This window comes from Manacus vitellinus, unplaced genomic scaffold, assembly GCF_001715985.3.
Source record: "Manacus vitellinus isolate BGI_N305 unplaced genomic scaffold, ASM171598v3 scaffold_0_pilon, whole genome shotgun sequence".
Taxonomy (NCBI): Eukaryota; Metazoa; Chordata; class Aves; order Passeriformes; family Pipridae; genus Manacus; species Manacus vitellinus.
Genome location: NW_021938789.1, coordinates 58,695,142 through 58,712,378, shown reverse-complemented (window position 1 = coordinate 58,712,378; position 17,237 = coordinate 58,695,142).

Below are 17,237 nucleotides of genomic sequence, written 5' to 3'. Positions count from 1 at the left end.
TAAGCATCTTGCTACCAGATGCTAAGACATGAATCCAGGCATAGCCCTAAAGTCTGCAGGAGGCAGGTCTGACCTAAACACCCTTTAGCCAAGCACACTGTTATACAAACAGTTCTGTAATGAAAGAGAACCTTGTGTCATGGAGGCAGAAGTGTACTTTCTTTGGGATTTATCATCAGCTGCAGAACTTCTATGTGAACACCATTCAGGCCTAGCAATTTGTAAGTGATCTTTTATCAGTTTCCCCTGTTCTGTTGACACTGTTGAGAAAAAATGATTCTGAATTTTTTGTATTTTTTTTTACACAGGTGACTGTTTAATACCCCTGGAATAGCATATTTTCCCATGAATTTTGACTAGGAACTGTTAGATTCCATTTATTTTTTTGGTGTCTGCAGCACTGTTTGCCAAACACAATTTAGTTACCTCTCTTTTGTTTGTACAGAACTTCTCCTCAGGAATTCTCTTGCTGTGTTCCCTTGAGCAGTGTGCATGACACCTGAAGAAGCTTACTGCCTCATCTAATCCCTTAATTTTCTATTCAAATATACTTATTTTGGTGTACTTTCCATTTTTATCTGGAATCATTAGATAGACTTCTTCCTTCTGCAAAAATATTGAATTTGAATACTTTACAACCACACAGAAGCTTTTGCTAGCGTAGCTTAAATAAGAAATATTTTGCCAACTCTTATTAGTCGCTCCTAACAAACAATTTTATGATATCTAAAAGCGTTAGTCCCTGCATTACATGTGTTGGTTTTGGCTGGGTAGAGTTAACTTTGTTCACAGTGGCTGGTATGGGGCAGCGTTTTGGATTTGTGCTGAACACAGGGTTGATAACATAGAGATGTTTTTGTTGTTGCTGAGCCAAGGCCTTTTCTGCTTCTCACACTGACACGCTGGTGAGGAATTTGGGGGTGCAGGGATGGTTGGGAGGAGACACAGCTGGGACAGGTGACCCCAATTGACCAAAGGGATATTCCAGACAATATAGCATCATGCTCAGTATATAAAGCAGGGGGAAGAAATAGGAAGGAGGTACATGTGGGGTGCTGGTGTTTGTCTTCCCAAGTAACCACTACGGTTGCTGGAGCCCTGCTCTCCTGGAGATGGTTGAACACCTGCCTGCCCATGGGAAGCAGTGAATTCATTTCTTGTTTTGCTTTGCTTGTGTGTGTGGCTTTTGCTTTCCCAATTAAACTGTCTTTATCTCAAACCATGGGTTTTCTCACTTTTACCCTTCTGATTCTCTCCCTGATCCTGCTGGTGCGGGAGTGAGTGAGCAACTGTCTTGGTTGCTGGCTGGGGTTAAACCACAACACACTGTTCTAGTCTGTTTACATTTAGCAGAAGTCACCTTTTACTCTGTAATAATGTAGCAGAATTTTCCTCTTGTTTTCCATAGTTTTCAGTACCTCCTACAAAATTAGTTGGAAAGCCCCAGTGCTATTCCTCACAGTCCCAGTCTGTCACATTCCAATCTGACCTGGATCTATAGCATACTATTTTAATGATATAGTAGACATAGTCTTTTGGCTTGCTTTTTTTAAAAAAATATAGTATAATTTTTTTTCTAAAGTGATCTGTACAGTCATGATAGGATGTCTTTTCATGTAAAAAGTTCATCAAACCACTGCCAGTTCATTCCACTGGGCAGGTAAGAAATCTCCAGACTACAGAATGATGTAGAACTTCCCTTCAACAAATAGATGTGACCTACTTTGTAAGTGCTGAAAGAGAAATAAATGGTGACTACTCAGATTCATCGCAGCTATTTGGTTAACAATTCTCCACCAGGAAGAATTTTGTGCACCTCAGAACACCTACAATTTTCTGTACAAGATTGTGCCTCCACGTGCTTGGTTACTCTTAGCATTCTACTCACCACTGGATCAGCATTTTCCTGGGAGTCTCAAGTCACCATGTTTATCATAAATCTCAATTTGATGTCACTCAAGCTCTGAAGATAAAAATGTGTAAAAGTTGTGAGGGTATGGTCCCCTACTGCTACAAAATCCCTTTAGCTAAATGTATTCATACATTAATCAATGTGACTGACACCATAAGTGTCAAGACACTGTAGGAGAAAATGCAGTAACAAATACTAATAAACATTCATTTCCAAATATTCTTCCTATTTTTCTTTTTTTCTCAGTCAAATGTTAAATTCTCCAAAAAGGCTTAATTTTAGATCTTATTAAAGAGATTACCAAGTATTTCCTGACTGAAATAGTTCATTAGCTTGCTTCAGAGCAATTTCTGTGTAGTGCCACTTTGCTTAAGTAACAATATTTGCTGCTGGTATTCAGTATTGATTGACCCTAGTTGAGGAACCTCCACAACATTCAGACTGACACTTTACTCATAAAGGTTAGTGAAAGGTTAGAGATCATGACCGAGGATAGGGTAATGCACTTCTCCACTCTAAGGAGACATCTGCAACCACATTTACTTTGTGATTCTTAGGATTAAACAACTGGATAGAGGGAAGACAACTGTGTGCCACCCTCTCCAAGTGGAAGAGGTGCTGTTCTTTGATCCTGAAGTGTTAGTAGTCTGGAGAAACAGGGTTGCTTCCATTTGTGCTGTCAAGTTCTGCATATAAGATCTGTCAATGAATCAAATGTAAAGAACACACTTAGAACAAAAGAAGTATATAGGATAGAAGGGAGCCTACAAGATGGAGAAAGACTGTTTACAAAGAAATGTAATGAAGCAACAAGGGGGAATGGTTTCAAACTGAGAGTAAGCTTAAATTAGATGTTAGGGAAAAAATTCTTTACTGTGAGGGTGGTGAGGCATTGGAGCAGGTTGCCCAGAGAAACTGTGGATGCCTCATTCCTGCAAGTCCTCAAGTCAACAGATTACATGGAACTTTAAGCAACCTGGTGCTTGCCCCATAGCAGGGGGGTTGGAACTAGGTGATCTTCTAACCCAGGTCTATAGCTTTCACTATCAAAAGAGCAAGAGAGTTCAGTGGTTAAGTGCTGGGAAGGTGAAAGCTAAAAGGTACAAACTTAAGAGATTAAAGCTCTCCAGTAGGACTGTGAAGACACTGTCCTCCAAACACCTAATGTAGCCCATTATGAGGCATAACTACCCTGCAACATAGAAAAATAAACATGTTGTATGTCTATGGGTACCTCTCTTTGGCAAGAGAGGTATTATTTGGCAAGAGAGATATTATTCTAACAGTCTATTATTAGAAAAAAAACCAAAACCAAGTTGCTACCCAGAAAACAAAACAAAAAAAACCAAAAAACCAACCAAACAAACAAAAAACCAAAACATAGAGGAAATACATTATCAGTCAATAATATCCTCAGTCAAATAAACTGTCAATGAAACACAAGCAAAATAGCTATAGAACCTGTTCAGTAAGACTACAAAAAGTCATTATTAAATTAATTGGAAAATATTTGATCAGCCTTATCTGCATCTATAGTATTTCCGATGTGACAGTGACTTCCAAATAGGTGAGTTTTTGAAGTCTGGAGCAGAGCCAGGTAGGTACTTTGTATGCCTAAGATCACATACCTCTGAACATTTTACCTATTATTAGCATTTAAGTCTTGTAGCACATAAATGGGTGCTTCCAATCAGTTCTGAAAATAAGTTATTATATTAACAAACACAAGGAAATTGAAACATCTGGAATTGGAGACAAAGCATACATGTTTATAGTTGAGTTTTTTCACTTTTCAATATTTTTCCCTTGCATTTAATGAAGTGTTTAGTACTTTCATATTTAGCATATTTTTCAAATTTCCTGTTCCTGAAATAGAATGCTCTAGTAATTTCAGGTATTTCTTATTTTTTTCTTTAGGATTCACATCTGAGGAAATTTCAAAATATCAGACCGTTAAAAATTTTAAACAGTGTCTCTCAGGAGAATATCCTTCTGCTTTTATGTTATTTTCCTGCAAAAAATTTACAACCTTTTTTTTCTTTCCTTCAGTTCTTGGTAGTCTTATGCCTTTTTCTTTGGTTTTAGAAATATACGTAAATTTGATTTCATTGAGTGCACACCTCTTTTCAGTTTAACATGATGGAGGAAGAAGTAATTCAGGTAATTCTGTGATTTTATTGTATCAAGGGCCAGAGAGGTTGTCACTCCCAAACAAAAATAGCAAACTTTTTTTCATCACCCACCCTACTAAAAAAACCAAACAGTTTCTCCTGGTAGTAAAAGGGTGGTTAAAAACCATTTTGCAGCCTCGTTTTTGGCGTCATTCTCACCCTTTTCAGAAGAGCTGTGCATGAGGCAGCACATGAAGTGCGATCCGGCCGCGCAGCCAGCAGGTGTCCCTCCTACACACACCCCGGACACACACATCGTGGGCTTCATTTCTGAAAGGCGAGAAATAAAGGGAAATATAATGGAATTTCATGCAATTCAAGGTTTCCCAAGTCCTTTCAGAAAGCTCTGTGCCATAGCAGAAAGTTCAGGGAACTAAGGTGTTTTCCCAGTATTATTCCTACCTTGCCCTGAGCATATTCATAGATTTTCCTGAGATTGTGCTGCAATATTCAGGCCCTAGAACGAGCCACAACCAGCACGGCTGAGACAGCCCCATCCTATCATGTCACTAATAACCAATAGCTAGAATTAGATTGAGAAATACCTCAGAATATACTGTCAAAAACTTTTGCATTTCCATGAAACTTGATTTTTATTTAATAAATCTGTTTTATTGAATACATTTGGCATCATCAATATTCATTAGAATGGCAAACTAGCTACAAAAAGCAGTGTGGTTTTAATTAAAAGTAATTTATTAATAACAACTGTAAGCTTTATCTTCTTTTCAAATTGTTGTTGAAACATAAAACCCAACTCATTTGCAAATGTTATACAATAAAGAATTTAAACCGTCACTGGCTTTAAAGCCTTTATAGATCCACTTCTGATTGAAATTTTACCCGTTACTTCCCTCGGAGTTCTGTCCTGAGTTTTGTGTATGAAATACACCTGGATTTCTAAAAACCCAGGAGAGCAGGTGAGTGTGCTTTCCAACAGCCAGGAAAGAAGGAGAATTTGGCTGGCTACAAAGGAAGAAGTGCCCATGGAAAGAGTGCTGCCAGCAAAAGGCTGAGGGAATAACAGCCCCACACAGGCCCCAAGAACAGGGGGAAGCAAATAACTGGAGCAGGTTTGGAAACTGTAAACTGAGAAAGGATGTGATTAGCGTGGGAGGAAATATGGGACAAAAATATGGGAAGGAAGTGCTGGAGAGTGAGAGGAGCTTTACGAGCTCACAAGTGGGCTGGTGAGAAGGAAGTCCGGGATGGGAAAATTTGTGTGGGAAGGTGCTGGAATGAGGATGAGAAAGAGGGCATAACAGAGGACAGGTAGGACAGGAAATGTTTAAGCCCTGATCTAAACTGAAAGGATTGGGATATGGGACACAAATGGTATGAGACCAAGAGACAGATTTGCAGCTTCACTACCTCAGCCCCTTCTCTTTTATACATTAGAATTTAAGTAACTGTTCTAGCTTTATAGAGGGCCTTTATATAAAAGGCTTCAGTGTCAGCAATGGGGTAGCTGGAGATAAGTTCATACAGTCAAAACCCTGACACATTGAATCCAAATAACTTAATTTGAAATGAGGATTATGATACACAACATCCATTGTTGTGATTCACCACATTCACCATTCGCGTGATCTTGTCGTAACAGGTTGTAAAACTCCACAATCCTTGAAGCACCTGATACATTTACTTTGTTTCAGACTGGCAGTAATGGAGAACTCTTAGCATTCAGTGGCTTCTTTTAGGAGTGGACAGAATGCGTTCTAGTCATACCCAACAAAACATCAGAGAGACAGTTAAAAGAAACAGTAAGTATTGTAAATTTGTTAAAGAATGTGGCTTCATTGTTAAATTCAGATTGGAGAACTATTTCAGTTCAAAAAATGCTTCCATGTAAGCTCAAGAATATGTCTACTTTGACAACATAACTGCTTTTTCTTTCAGGGTGATCCTTTCAATTGTTAGCTGCACTCTTAAAAAAAATGTAACTTTTTCTGAAACACTTATTAAACACTTCAAGCTGAAGAAATCATTTTGAGTCAGAAAGCTTGTGATTTCTTTTGCTGTGGCTACTGAACCACAGGAACTGCAAATGTATAGAAGGAGCAGACAGTAGCAAAGCCACATGTTTTGGGAAGAGTTTAACGCACCTTTTCATCTACCATCCCTGCCCACCAGCCTTCTCAGTCCTTACATCCACACCAAAAAAAAATAAAAAAAATAAAATAAAATAATAATTAAAAAAAAAAACAAAAAAAACCCAAAAAAACAAAAACAAAAACAAAAATCAAACCAAACCACAAAAAATAAACAAAACAAACAAACAAACAAACAAACAAACAAAACTACCAAAAGTGGTTCTGAGAAAAATTTAAGCTCCCCATGTCCATGTTCAGGGACCATCTGGGAGACAGGGCTAGAAACCAACACCTACATCATAGGCTGAGCTTGGATGGGGCTCCTGGGCTCATGAGCAGAGGAGGGGTGAATCCCAGGTGAGGTTGGTTAGGGCCAGTAGGTCCCATTAGCACCCTCAGGGCTCTGACATATTCTACAACAGATGAACTGTGATTAAACATCCTTTTTTTTTTTCCCTAGCTCACAGCAGTTGACTATAATGTGTATTAACTTAAATAACAGCAAGAGGCTAATATTTCATATTTAAAATTTGTGACACACTAAAAGTATGCAAAATTGATATGTCTAAAGTCACATCTAGAGGTTCCTTATTTAATTGGATTTGGGACTGAACCCTCAGCTAGGCTGTTGAGTGCAAGATATTAAAAGTCATTGGAGCCTTTTGCAGTAAATATATTATTTGAAAATTCCATAAGGGCATATTAGAGGAGTGCAATGTTTAGCCATTTTAAAAGCTAGCCTGGCTGCTATATGCATACATAGGACTAAATTAGTAAAGGTTTGTTTAAATGTCTGCAAACTAAGAGATACCACAAAACAAATATAAAATGCCTAAGCACCCTATATCCTTTAGCAGTTAGCTTTATAGATGGCTTTGAAACTCTTACTCAGCAACCTCTCTGAATCTGTCAAGGGCTAAATATTATTAGGAATTGGCCATAAGTGCAGAGGTTACTTTGAAAAATAGGCTTATTTTCTTTAGACATTTATGTCCCTCTGTATCTTTACTTAAATGCAGGATGATTTTCAAAGTAGTGCCAATAAGGAAATACTTCACTGTTCTAAACATTAAGAACCTTCCTGGAAACTTGTCAAAGAACCCTCATAAAGGCATTGTTTTTTTCTTTTACTTCACACTACTGCAGTTTCAAGTCTCAGATTAAACCCATAAACAATAATTATATATTACTATTATATAGTTGCCAGTGTTCAAGAGTCAAAGAAGCAGGGAAGATATTTCTTTGTCCTTCTGTTTTATTTCATGGGAGGGTTTTTTGTTTGTTGTTGGTTTTTTTAATCCTGTCTTTTCTGACCACTTTTTATTTTTTCAGTCCAAATCTCTTGACTGGGTTAAATGCATGATCTAAATAACAGCTTATTTATCATGCTGTTTGGTGATGGATGCTTGGTGATTACCTCCTATTCTTTTCTGACTGTAAAACTGAATTAGATTCTACACCGTGCAAATGTACACAATACACATTGTAATGGCAGCTGGTGGAGAGCTGCTGTAGCCAATTCTGAGTCTTTTTCCAGCCACAACTTCTGTTTGTTGTCTTCTATGTTTAGTTCTCTGCCACCCCTCCTCCCAACCAGCACCCTAAAGAAAATGTAAAAAGTACCAGGCAAGGGCACCAGCTGGTCCTATTTTCTGTCCACAGATATTCATAGTCTCTGATTGGAGTCATGGTCCCCTAAAAGCCACATTTACTCAGGAGAAAAAAAAATAAAATCACTGTACCTTTTTATCACAAAAAGTTAAACATTTTAAAAAATAGGCTCTTGTAGTTCTTGTTCCAAAGACAGTCCTTGTTAAAATAATAAAATGTCACTTTTCAAAACATTAGTGCATACCCGTAGCAGCATGACTTTGGTAACTTTTCCACATAGCTCTTTTCCTGGAAGGAATAAGCTGCTACCCATTTGTAACTAAAAGATGTTTAAACTTAGAAGTGCTTTTATTGGTATTTTTAACACCAAAAGTGTTCTTAATAGTTATAGACATGTTTTGTACAGTAAGGAATCACAAGACTAGCAGTCCCATGAAATTTGTGCATGAAACATAAAGGAATACAAAAAATGTAACTTCAGTTCATCCTCCTCTTTTTTGTTTATTTAGATATCTGCTTTCTTTGTGGTTTGGTTTTGGGGTTTTTTTAAGGTTCAAGAAGTCTCTAAACAAGGTGACACAGGCTTTTAGTTTTAGACCTCTGATTGTTTTCTCATTCATATTAAGAAGTAGTTGTCTAAGCCAATACATGGAGGTTCCATTTTTTGATTTCCTGGTTTAATACAACCCCATGTAACCTACTGTTGGTCAGTATATGACAGTACATGCCTTGATATGGCCTCATAAGTGATCTGCCAAGGGCATTTTGCAGACTGCTGCAAGGTGACTGACCATGATTGATTAATTTACTGTTCAATGGTGTAACTGTTAAATAGATTCTCTCTCTTTTCAGCTGCCAGTTTCTTACAGTTATTGAGACAGCAGCTGAACAACTTTCCCCCATTCTCCTCGGTGAATTAACATTTTATTTAGACCACAAAAATGGTGTATAATTCTGAAATTCTGCGGCAAGGGTCATGTGTCTACTTCACTGCAGGTCTAAGGAGGGGTTTTGCTTTCTCCACATAGTTATCATTCTTAGTGTAGAGAAGTGCTTCAAGAACACTTTTTATGGCCTAGGGTTTTCAAACCTAAGTTCATTTGTGTTTCCCTGTCTGGCAGCTTAATTTCTGCCTCTGCATTTTCTCATATACTGCAGAATATAGAGCTTTTACCTGTACCCCCACTCTGGGGGCCTTTTTAATATTCAGAGACTTATATTTGCAATTTGGAGTTGGAATTAACTAATTTTTTTTCAAGTACCAAAAATATTTTTTCTATGCCTTTAAACATTAAAAAAGCTTAATCTTAAAAGAAATCCTCCAAAATAAGCAATATTGTCCTCTTTATAGAGAGCATTTTACCTTCCTTAATAAAAGAATAAGGCAAAGAAAGGAAGAAGTACGAATTTGAATCTGTGATTTTAATCTCATACTGTTGGTTGTCTGAGGCCATCTCTTGCCATACAGCCCTGAATCTTCCATGCAATCCATGGTTCCCAGTGTTTTTTTCCTTTTTGTGATCTCTTTTCATCCCTGAGATACAAGAACTTCTGACACAGTCATCTTCACCAGCTTTGTGATCCTTCCTCTACCCACTGGGAATTTTGCACTACTGTTCTCTGGGAGCTTTGGTCCCATGTTATAGAAAACGTTGTGTGAAATGAGTTTGTTAAGCTCAAGAATCTAACCTACACATCCTATTTTCTACAGTTCCCACTTACCTCCATTTTCTGATACAATAACCTGTTATTTGAATAGCTCAGTGTTTGTAACCTTTATTAGAAACAGAGACATGTATTAAGCATCATATTTCATCAATACATTTCAGGAAAGAAATCCTCTAGTAAAAATTAGTCCCAGATGCAGAGATAGGTTTACATTCAAACATGATAATCACACCAAGTTTCTGGTGTTATCACAGCAGTCTTATTTACAGTGTCATACTGAACAGTGTACCGATTAGGGTACCAGTGGTTTTAATTTCCTGCCCTCCATCATTCACTGATCCTTTCCCTGGTGGTCGCTTTTCATTTGACTCATTGTTTGGTAACTTCACTAAGTACCAGTTTTCCTAATATTGTACATCTTGGTTTCTGTGTATGCTTCATAATGCTCAGACTTCCTGGCCTTTTGTGAAATAGATGGTGACTGTACCAAGAGTAAATGACACGCTGAAAAAAAAATTTACTGGTCTCATTTGTCTGGAACATTTCTCTCCCTGATCTCTTTATGATCTTCACAAATATTTGCAAAGGTAAAGCCTGAAATCCAATGAAAGGGTTGGAGAGGATATAAAAAGAGCAAATTTGTCAGTTTAAAGCCTCACATCCAACAATGTGCTGTAAGCTGTCTGCACCATGTTTAAATTGAAAGCAGGGGAGCAAAACATTCAGAACATACTGATAATAAAGAACAAAACAGGCTATAAATGGGAGACACCTGGAGACAGCAATTCTGAAACTATAATTTTCCTTTAGTATATATAAAACAAAACAATCATTTCTCTTGACACTAGCAAAGCACAACCTTGATTCACTGAATACTCAGACTTTTTTCTGATTATCTGTATGCAGGTTTTAGTCTTGACACTGTAACTACCGAGTGCTTTAAGAATCAAATGGACAGTTATTCTGCATGCATTATTAGAGGGTACTGAAGATAAACCTCTCTGACCTATAAAAAATGAAATGAAGGAGGAATGTTATCTGCATTATAACAGGAATAATTAGTTAGGACATGTCAGCTTTGTCAGACATAGGAAAAAAATTCTCCCAACTTGGTGTCACTTCATGTATTCCCACTATTCTGATCATCTTTTCATGAATCTAAACTTCACTCAGTTGAGTAGAGTTATCCTGGTGTGTTCTACCATAAATATATTTAAATGGTCCTATGTGAACCCAAATATCCAGCGAAAAATGAGTTGAAAAGGAAACAGTGAGACGATCCATTTTAGGGATAATTGTGCTGGAATCTCCAAGACTGCAAAACACTCATGGTGGTTCAGCATCATTGGAAAAGACATGGTTACTCAGGCCTAAGTCAAAGGCAGCAGTGACATCAGCAGGAGGCATGTTTTCTGAATACTGAAGAGCAGATTCCATTCCCATAGATATGAAAATAGAAAAGAAACATGAGGCAGAAAGCTGTGGGGTGTGCAGGTGGTGTAAGGCACTTTAACCAGTAAAATGAGAGAGACTGATGTTTCAACGTGTGCAAGAAATAATCTTATCAGGACATGCTCTTACCAAAGAGCATCAGCTTTCAATCTCCAAGTAAAAGCATTATAATAATTTTATTCTGCCAGAAAACCATATTTATTAAAACCCCATATGAGTGCACTTTTGTTTTTTCTTATTGTATGTAATCTGAAGAATGGACATGTATGTCTCTATCTTGTCTTTCTATAACTGATCTATAAGCAAGAAAACAACAGAAAAACCCCCACTTAAAAACAACAGTTCTGTGCTAAATAAATAAATAAATAAATAAATAAAATAAGTAAATAAATAAATAAATGATTATTCTTGCAATAATTTTATAGCTACAAGAATGACAGGATGCCACCCAGTGTTTATAGAAACCTAGGGGAATCTATAAACTTGGACTTGTATATGGAATTTCCACAGCTCCACCTCTCACTGCAGAACATCCTGGAGTCCCAATTACCAGGCCACTTGAGGATTCTTCAAGTGCTATTGCTTTGGGAGCTGCACTTCACAGTCCTTGACTGATAGGGTAAGAAGTTACATCAGTGAAAAAAGCTTATTGATTTATGCTGAGCTCATTTGCCTAAACATTAGAGCTGTGCACCACCTAAAACTTCTGCATGGAAGTGGCAGAAACAATACAGGGTGACTGGTGTACTTTTGTTCTCAAGTTTCACTAGATCCCTTTGTGTGGACAACTGAACAAAGTCAGGGACAGTACACAGTAGAGTCTACCTCTACTCAGTTTTTCCACTACTAAAGCATACCTCAATCATGAAAGTTCTCAATTCCTGAAATATTAACATTTAAGGAAATACACATTCAACATTCAAAAAAAAAAAAATCTCTCATACTTTCATTGTCAGAGTTAAAATGAATATGAAAATTTTAAAAAGTGAAAACATCCACCTGGCTCAGTCATGGAAGTTCTCAATCCCTGGAAGTTCTTTAGAATATTGACATTAAGGAACTGGGCCTAAAGCCCAATACCTCTGCTTGCATAAGAAAACCATGAATTAAGTAAATTAAAAAAAAAAATAGATACTGATGCAGTATCTAGTTTTCTAATGCAGTTATATACTTTGCTTCTTGGACTTGGTTCTTTAGTTTTCTGTGTTTCGTCTTTTGATGGCATTTTGGGTGTTTGAGGTTATTTCTGAGGCAAGATTTCAGAACTTGCATGTCGTAACCTGGGCCCTTTTACATCTCTGTAATGCAATCCGTCAGGGTTATCAAGAAGTTTATTTTTCCTCTCTTTAGCTGCAGATGAGCAGCTAAAAATTTATTACTACTATTATGTTAGGCACTTTTATTTAATTACTGTAAGGCATAACTATTGTGTTTTGAAAAGATTTTGGAATAAAGAACAGCAATGAGGAAATAAAACAATTAGGACTAAGGCAACAGGGAAAACAGAAAAAAAAAAAAACACAAACATTTTCTTTGCTCTTTAAAAGCAGAAACAATACGAGTTGTCTTTAAATAATTCACATGTGGTGCCAGGCCTGCTTCTCAGAAAGCAACATTTCCATTTTCAAGTTTCCCCAAATGTTTCATTAAAATTCAAAGGCTGTGCTGGAAAACAAACTAAAGTACTTTCAGGTATAGAGGTTTGTGTTTTTTATTTTAGTTTTAAACAGGTTACCTTCTACCCTTATCTTCTTCAGCAGCTGGCACTTATAAATGAAACAATTTTTTAAAACTGCTGAATTCCAGAATTCTGATTACTAAGTAAAGGCTGGTGAGATGTGACACTGGTACATTCCATTCTCCCATGGCCTTTCCCCTACTGTTGTCCCTCTTCTCCTGCTCAGTCTGTGGCACTTCATTGCAGAGCCTGATTTTTCTGGTGATGAAGAGATAATGGACCCTCTGAGAAATAAGACACCATGTAATAATGGTTTGCCCTACAGAAGTAGTCCATTTTAATTTCATGGTTGTTGCATTATCCCACATGTTTTCTCACAAGACATTACAGCAGGATCACAATAATTCCACCACTGGTGTGTACATAAAGCATAATTAGCTTTAAAAGTGTTGTTCTTTCAAGTCCTTTCTTTCTCTAGGCTGAATAAAGCATAAATTTATAATGACTGAATCTCCAGTTTTGCTTCCTTTTTCTGGTAAAAGGCATATTTATTCTATGTATGCTCAAAGCTAAATCTGAGGGCTTTTTTTTCATCATAAGGAAGGGACCTGAGTTCAAGTACAGAGTACTCAGTGGCTAATCATTTCAAAACAATAACATTGAAAAGAGAAGGATATTCATGCAAGAAAGAAAAAAGACAGATAATTTTTAGTAAGCTTTTTTTCTTAAAATGCATTATACACATATATTTATTTTTTCTTTTTTTCACAAACACTGTGACAAATGGTTGATAAAGCCTTTTGTTTAGGTGATGCAGCTAAAATGTTGATTATCCTTAAAAAAAATTCTGAAACTTCTTAAATTATCCTTATGCATTGTAATTATGGTAACGTTATATGCACAAAATTATATCTGCCTTAAAAATACACAGATGCCTACTGCTGTTGTAAGCCGATGAAACTGTGTCATGAATTTTTTTTTAAAGATCATTTTTGACATTTGCAGTATCTTGGGGGACATGTTTTATATTTCAACAGAGCTCTCAAACAAAAGGCTCCTTTGACAGTGAACGTGACCCCTCACTGTGCGTGAAAAATTTGTCTTTTTCTGTATGTTTTGCAGCATTGGAAGAATTTTGAATGGGCTGGTGTATGAGTTCACTTCAGTTATTGAGCAGTATTAAAGGTTATTAAAGTCTCAGGAAAAAACCAGTCATCAACAAAACACCACCACAAACACTTAACAGCTGCCTGTAAGTAACTCATCAAAAATATAAGTTATCCAAAGCTCAGTCTAAACATACACCAATTTGCTTAGTACCATGTCTCTGGTAGTAATGATGCTTATCAAAACTAGAATGATGCTCATCTAAGATATGAGCCCCTTTTCAGAATATCTAAAGACTTCCTAAATTTGAGTTGTAGACATATATTCACTGACAGTTCTTGATAGACTTTCATGATTTTTTCCTAAACACTTCAATCAAGGGTTTCAATCTTCAAATCTATGAGCACCTACGTGACTATGCTGTGTATTTGCCCTTCTAATCTCACAGCATTACTGGCAATATTTTTAGCAATGTTAGCTATGTGGAAAATATGGCAAACACAAGTATATGCCAGCATATCTCAGTGAGAGACATTCTGTGAACAAAAGAAAAAGATATACCAATAATTTCACACATACTGTGACAATGTAGGCAAAAATTTCAAAACTGGGGTATACAAATAAGTGGTGGAAAACATTATTCCTATTGTAGATTCCTTGTGCAGCCCCCTGGTTCAGCCTGGGTGACTCTTCCTGGTAAATGGCACAGTGGAGAGAAAAAAAAGCATGAAACCTACTGCTGGTCAGCACAAAGTGTTGCTATTTGAGGGATAGTCTTGTGGCCAATTTTAAGGTTTACTTATTGGCTCTTAGGGTAGCAAGTTCATTGGCTTTGTTTGTGCAACTTGTTCATTTATTATAATAATATCTACATTTTTTCAAGCATTGATTCCCTTTATCGCCCCATATCTGTTCTTACTCTTATTTTCAACCCTCCCCACTGTTGGGCCTTTACAGGTCGTTAAAGATGTGAGCAATTTTTTTTTTTTAACATTTCTCCTACTGCTTTGTGATCTTCCAGAGGTTTAGCCAGCACAGAATCTATTCACATTCTCCATTTATTTAAATTTTCGAGGTCTGTTCAGTGTCAGAATTCTCAAAAGATTAAAAAGACAAGACTTTTAAAGCAGGCTTCAGTTAGGACCACAAATCCCTCTGTCAGTGAAGGAGAAAAACTTAAAAGCAAAAGAGAAACCTACCTGGAATGGTTGTTTTGTTTCTGGTTAATCTTTTGATGGAACAGTTACTTCAGAAGCAAACGTCAACTCGTGTGTCTGCTTGCTGATACTGGTGGATCATCTGCCAACAGGCAGACATGCCACCTCCCCAGACACATCCTGTCCTCTAAGAGTAGGCCTGTAAGAGGGGGAGCTCTGGAAAGTTTTATCTTCTCCTTCAACCCAAGGAGAAAAAAATTATTCAAAGTGCAAAATACACACTTCGATCTGCATTATAATATGCATCTGTACACATATGCTTCTTCAGAACTAGCCTTTCATAACATTCTTAAACTTTACATTTTCTGGGGTTTTTTAGGAGTTTTACAGTAGTCTGCAGCATGGAATCCCTATAACTTCTGCTAGAATGGTCAGAGTTTGAAGTGTCTTGGGCCATTTACTTAAGTGACATCAAGACTCTTTCCTCCCCTCACCAGGTACACAGCAATAGATTTGCTGTTAACATCCAGTAAAAACAGTGTAGTGGCTAAACATAAGCAAACAATGTCTAGTGAAAAATAACCCTGTGGTCCCACTGGATCTCTACTTCCTAAGTACTTCCTATCCTACCGTGGCTTGATATACTAAGATTTAAAAAAGCAAACAAACTAGCAGAAGTGGACAAACAAGATGAGAGTTCTCACTGAGCAAATCAACTGACATGTAAAGTGGTACTATAGCCACTAAAAATAAAAAGAAAAAGAAAAGAAAATTCTCTCCCCAGGGACGTGGCTGGTGTAGTCATTCAAGTTTTCAATCCATGCTATACTCATCCATTGTAGGATCTGCCCAAAGTTTATTGATCCAACCCTCATTTAGTCTCATTCTCCTTCCACACACATATGCTTTCCCCCTTTCTGTGTACACTAGACAGAGATTTACAATAAACCAGGATTCATTTTTCTACATCCCATTCAGATGTATTAGGATTTCAAATTAATCCTTTACATACACATCATCTAACATTTATAAGCAAAAACTGTATGCTTTTCTTAGATCTTGGTTTGTTAACATCTTCTGAAACTCTTTAGTGTCATTTGATTTGATTAAACTTAAATAATTCTATACAATCTGCATATTTTACCTATTCAGAGCTTCTCTGTACTCAGAGCTCTAGTTTTATGAGAGAACATCTTTAATTAGTCCTTCAACTCACTGAAATGGGCTAAAAAATTATGATAAATATAAAGGCACATGAGAGGATTTGGAGTAGTAGCTCTCTTTCTGTAGACAGTGGCATAAATATTTATCAGCAGCATAATCTATCACTTCATTTTTTTGTGATAGTCTTTCTGTACAATTGCAAAACCAACAACAAAGTTACTGAGATTAAGGAAATTGAAAAGGCCCAGATGGTAGCAAATTTATGTAGGTTGATATGTTGCTAGAAGGGTTCGTAAAATGACTTCCAAATGAGAGTTTAGGTATTGCACTACTGATGAAACACAGAGCAGGGAGATGTAGAGTGAGATTAGGATAGTTTAGACTTTCTGGTCACCACTGAGTCTGAGGTTTGGAGCTTGTATCCCACTGTTCACAACTCAACAGTTCCACTGCAATCCTGCCAAGGTAAAAGTAACTAACTGCTTCTACATCAAGGTGTGATAAGTGATTACACTGTTTTAAAGTTTTCCTCCAATATTTTTTATTTTGGTTTCCATTTTAACCTTGTTAATTTTGCAGAACTCATGAAAAAAAAAAAAGAGTGATTAATTTAGCACAACTGCTCTAAAGTCAAGGTTTTCTAAGCTTTTTTGTGTTGTAATCTACCAAAGAAGTGTTTATACATGCACCAAGTAATATTGTAGGCATTTCTGCTGAAGTTTAGTGCCTATGGTCTTCTGTTCAAAAAACAGGAGCTGGTTTCTTTAAAATATCACAATCAGAAACTGTAGTGGTGGTGTTTTTCTTATTCCTATACTTACATCCACTTTGGTTTTATCCTTTGCTAAATCATTTCAGGGCAGAACTCAAAGCCCAACCTCCAAGGAACAGATATAATTGCTGCAAGGAAGTGCTCTCTATTCCTCCTGTTGTAGCCATCTCACTTTACATAATGGAAATAGTTAACTGGAACTTGAATGTCTAGGAAACTTTTCTGACAACAGGTCTTAGATTCCCCTTCCTCATCAGTGCAAATTTTGTATTTCTTCCAGTGATTAATGGAAAAAAACCATTCAGTCAGGAGAGTCTGGTATCCAAAAATCCTCACTCTCTCCGCCTTTCTCACCAGGCAGTCACAATCAAGTTATGTTTGCTTGCCAGCCCAAAGTATTAACTGTATGTGCCCAATGGAAAACTTTTGACTGCTTATCATTTCGCTTGGAC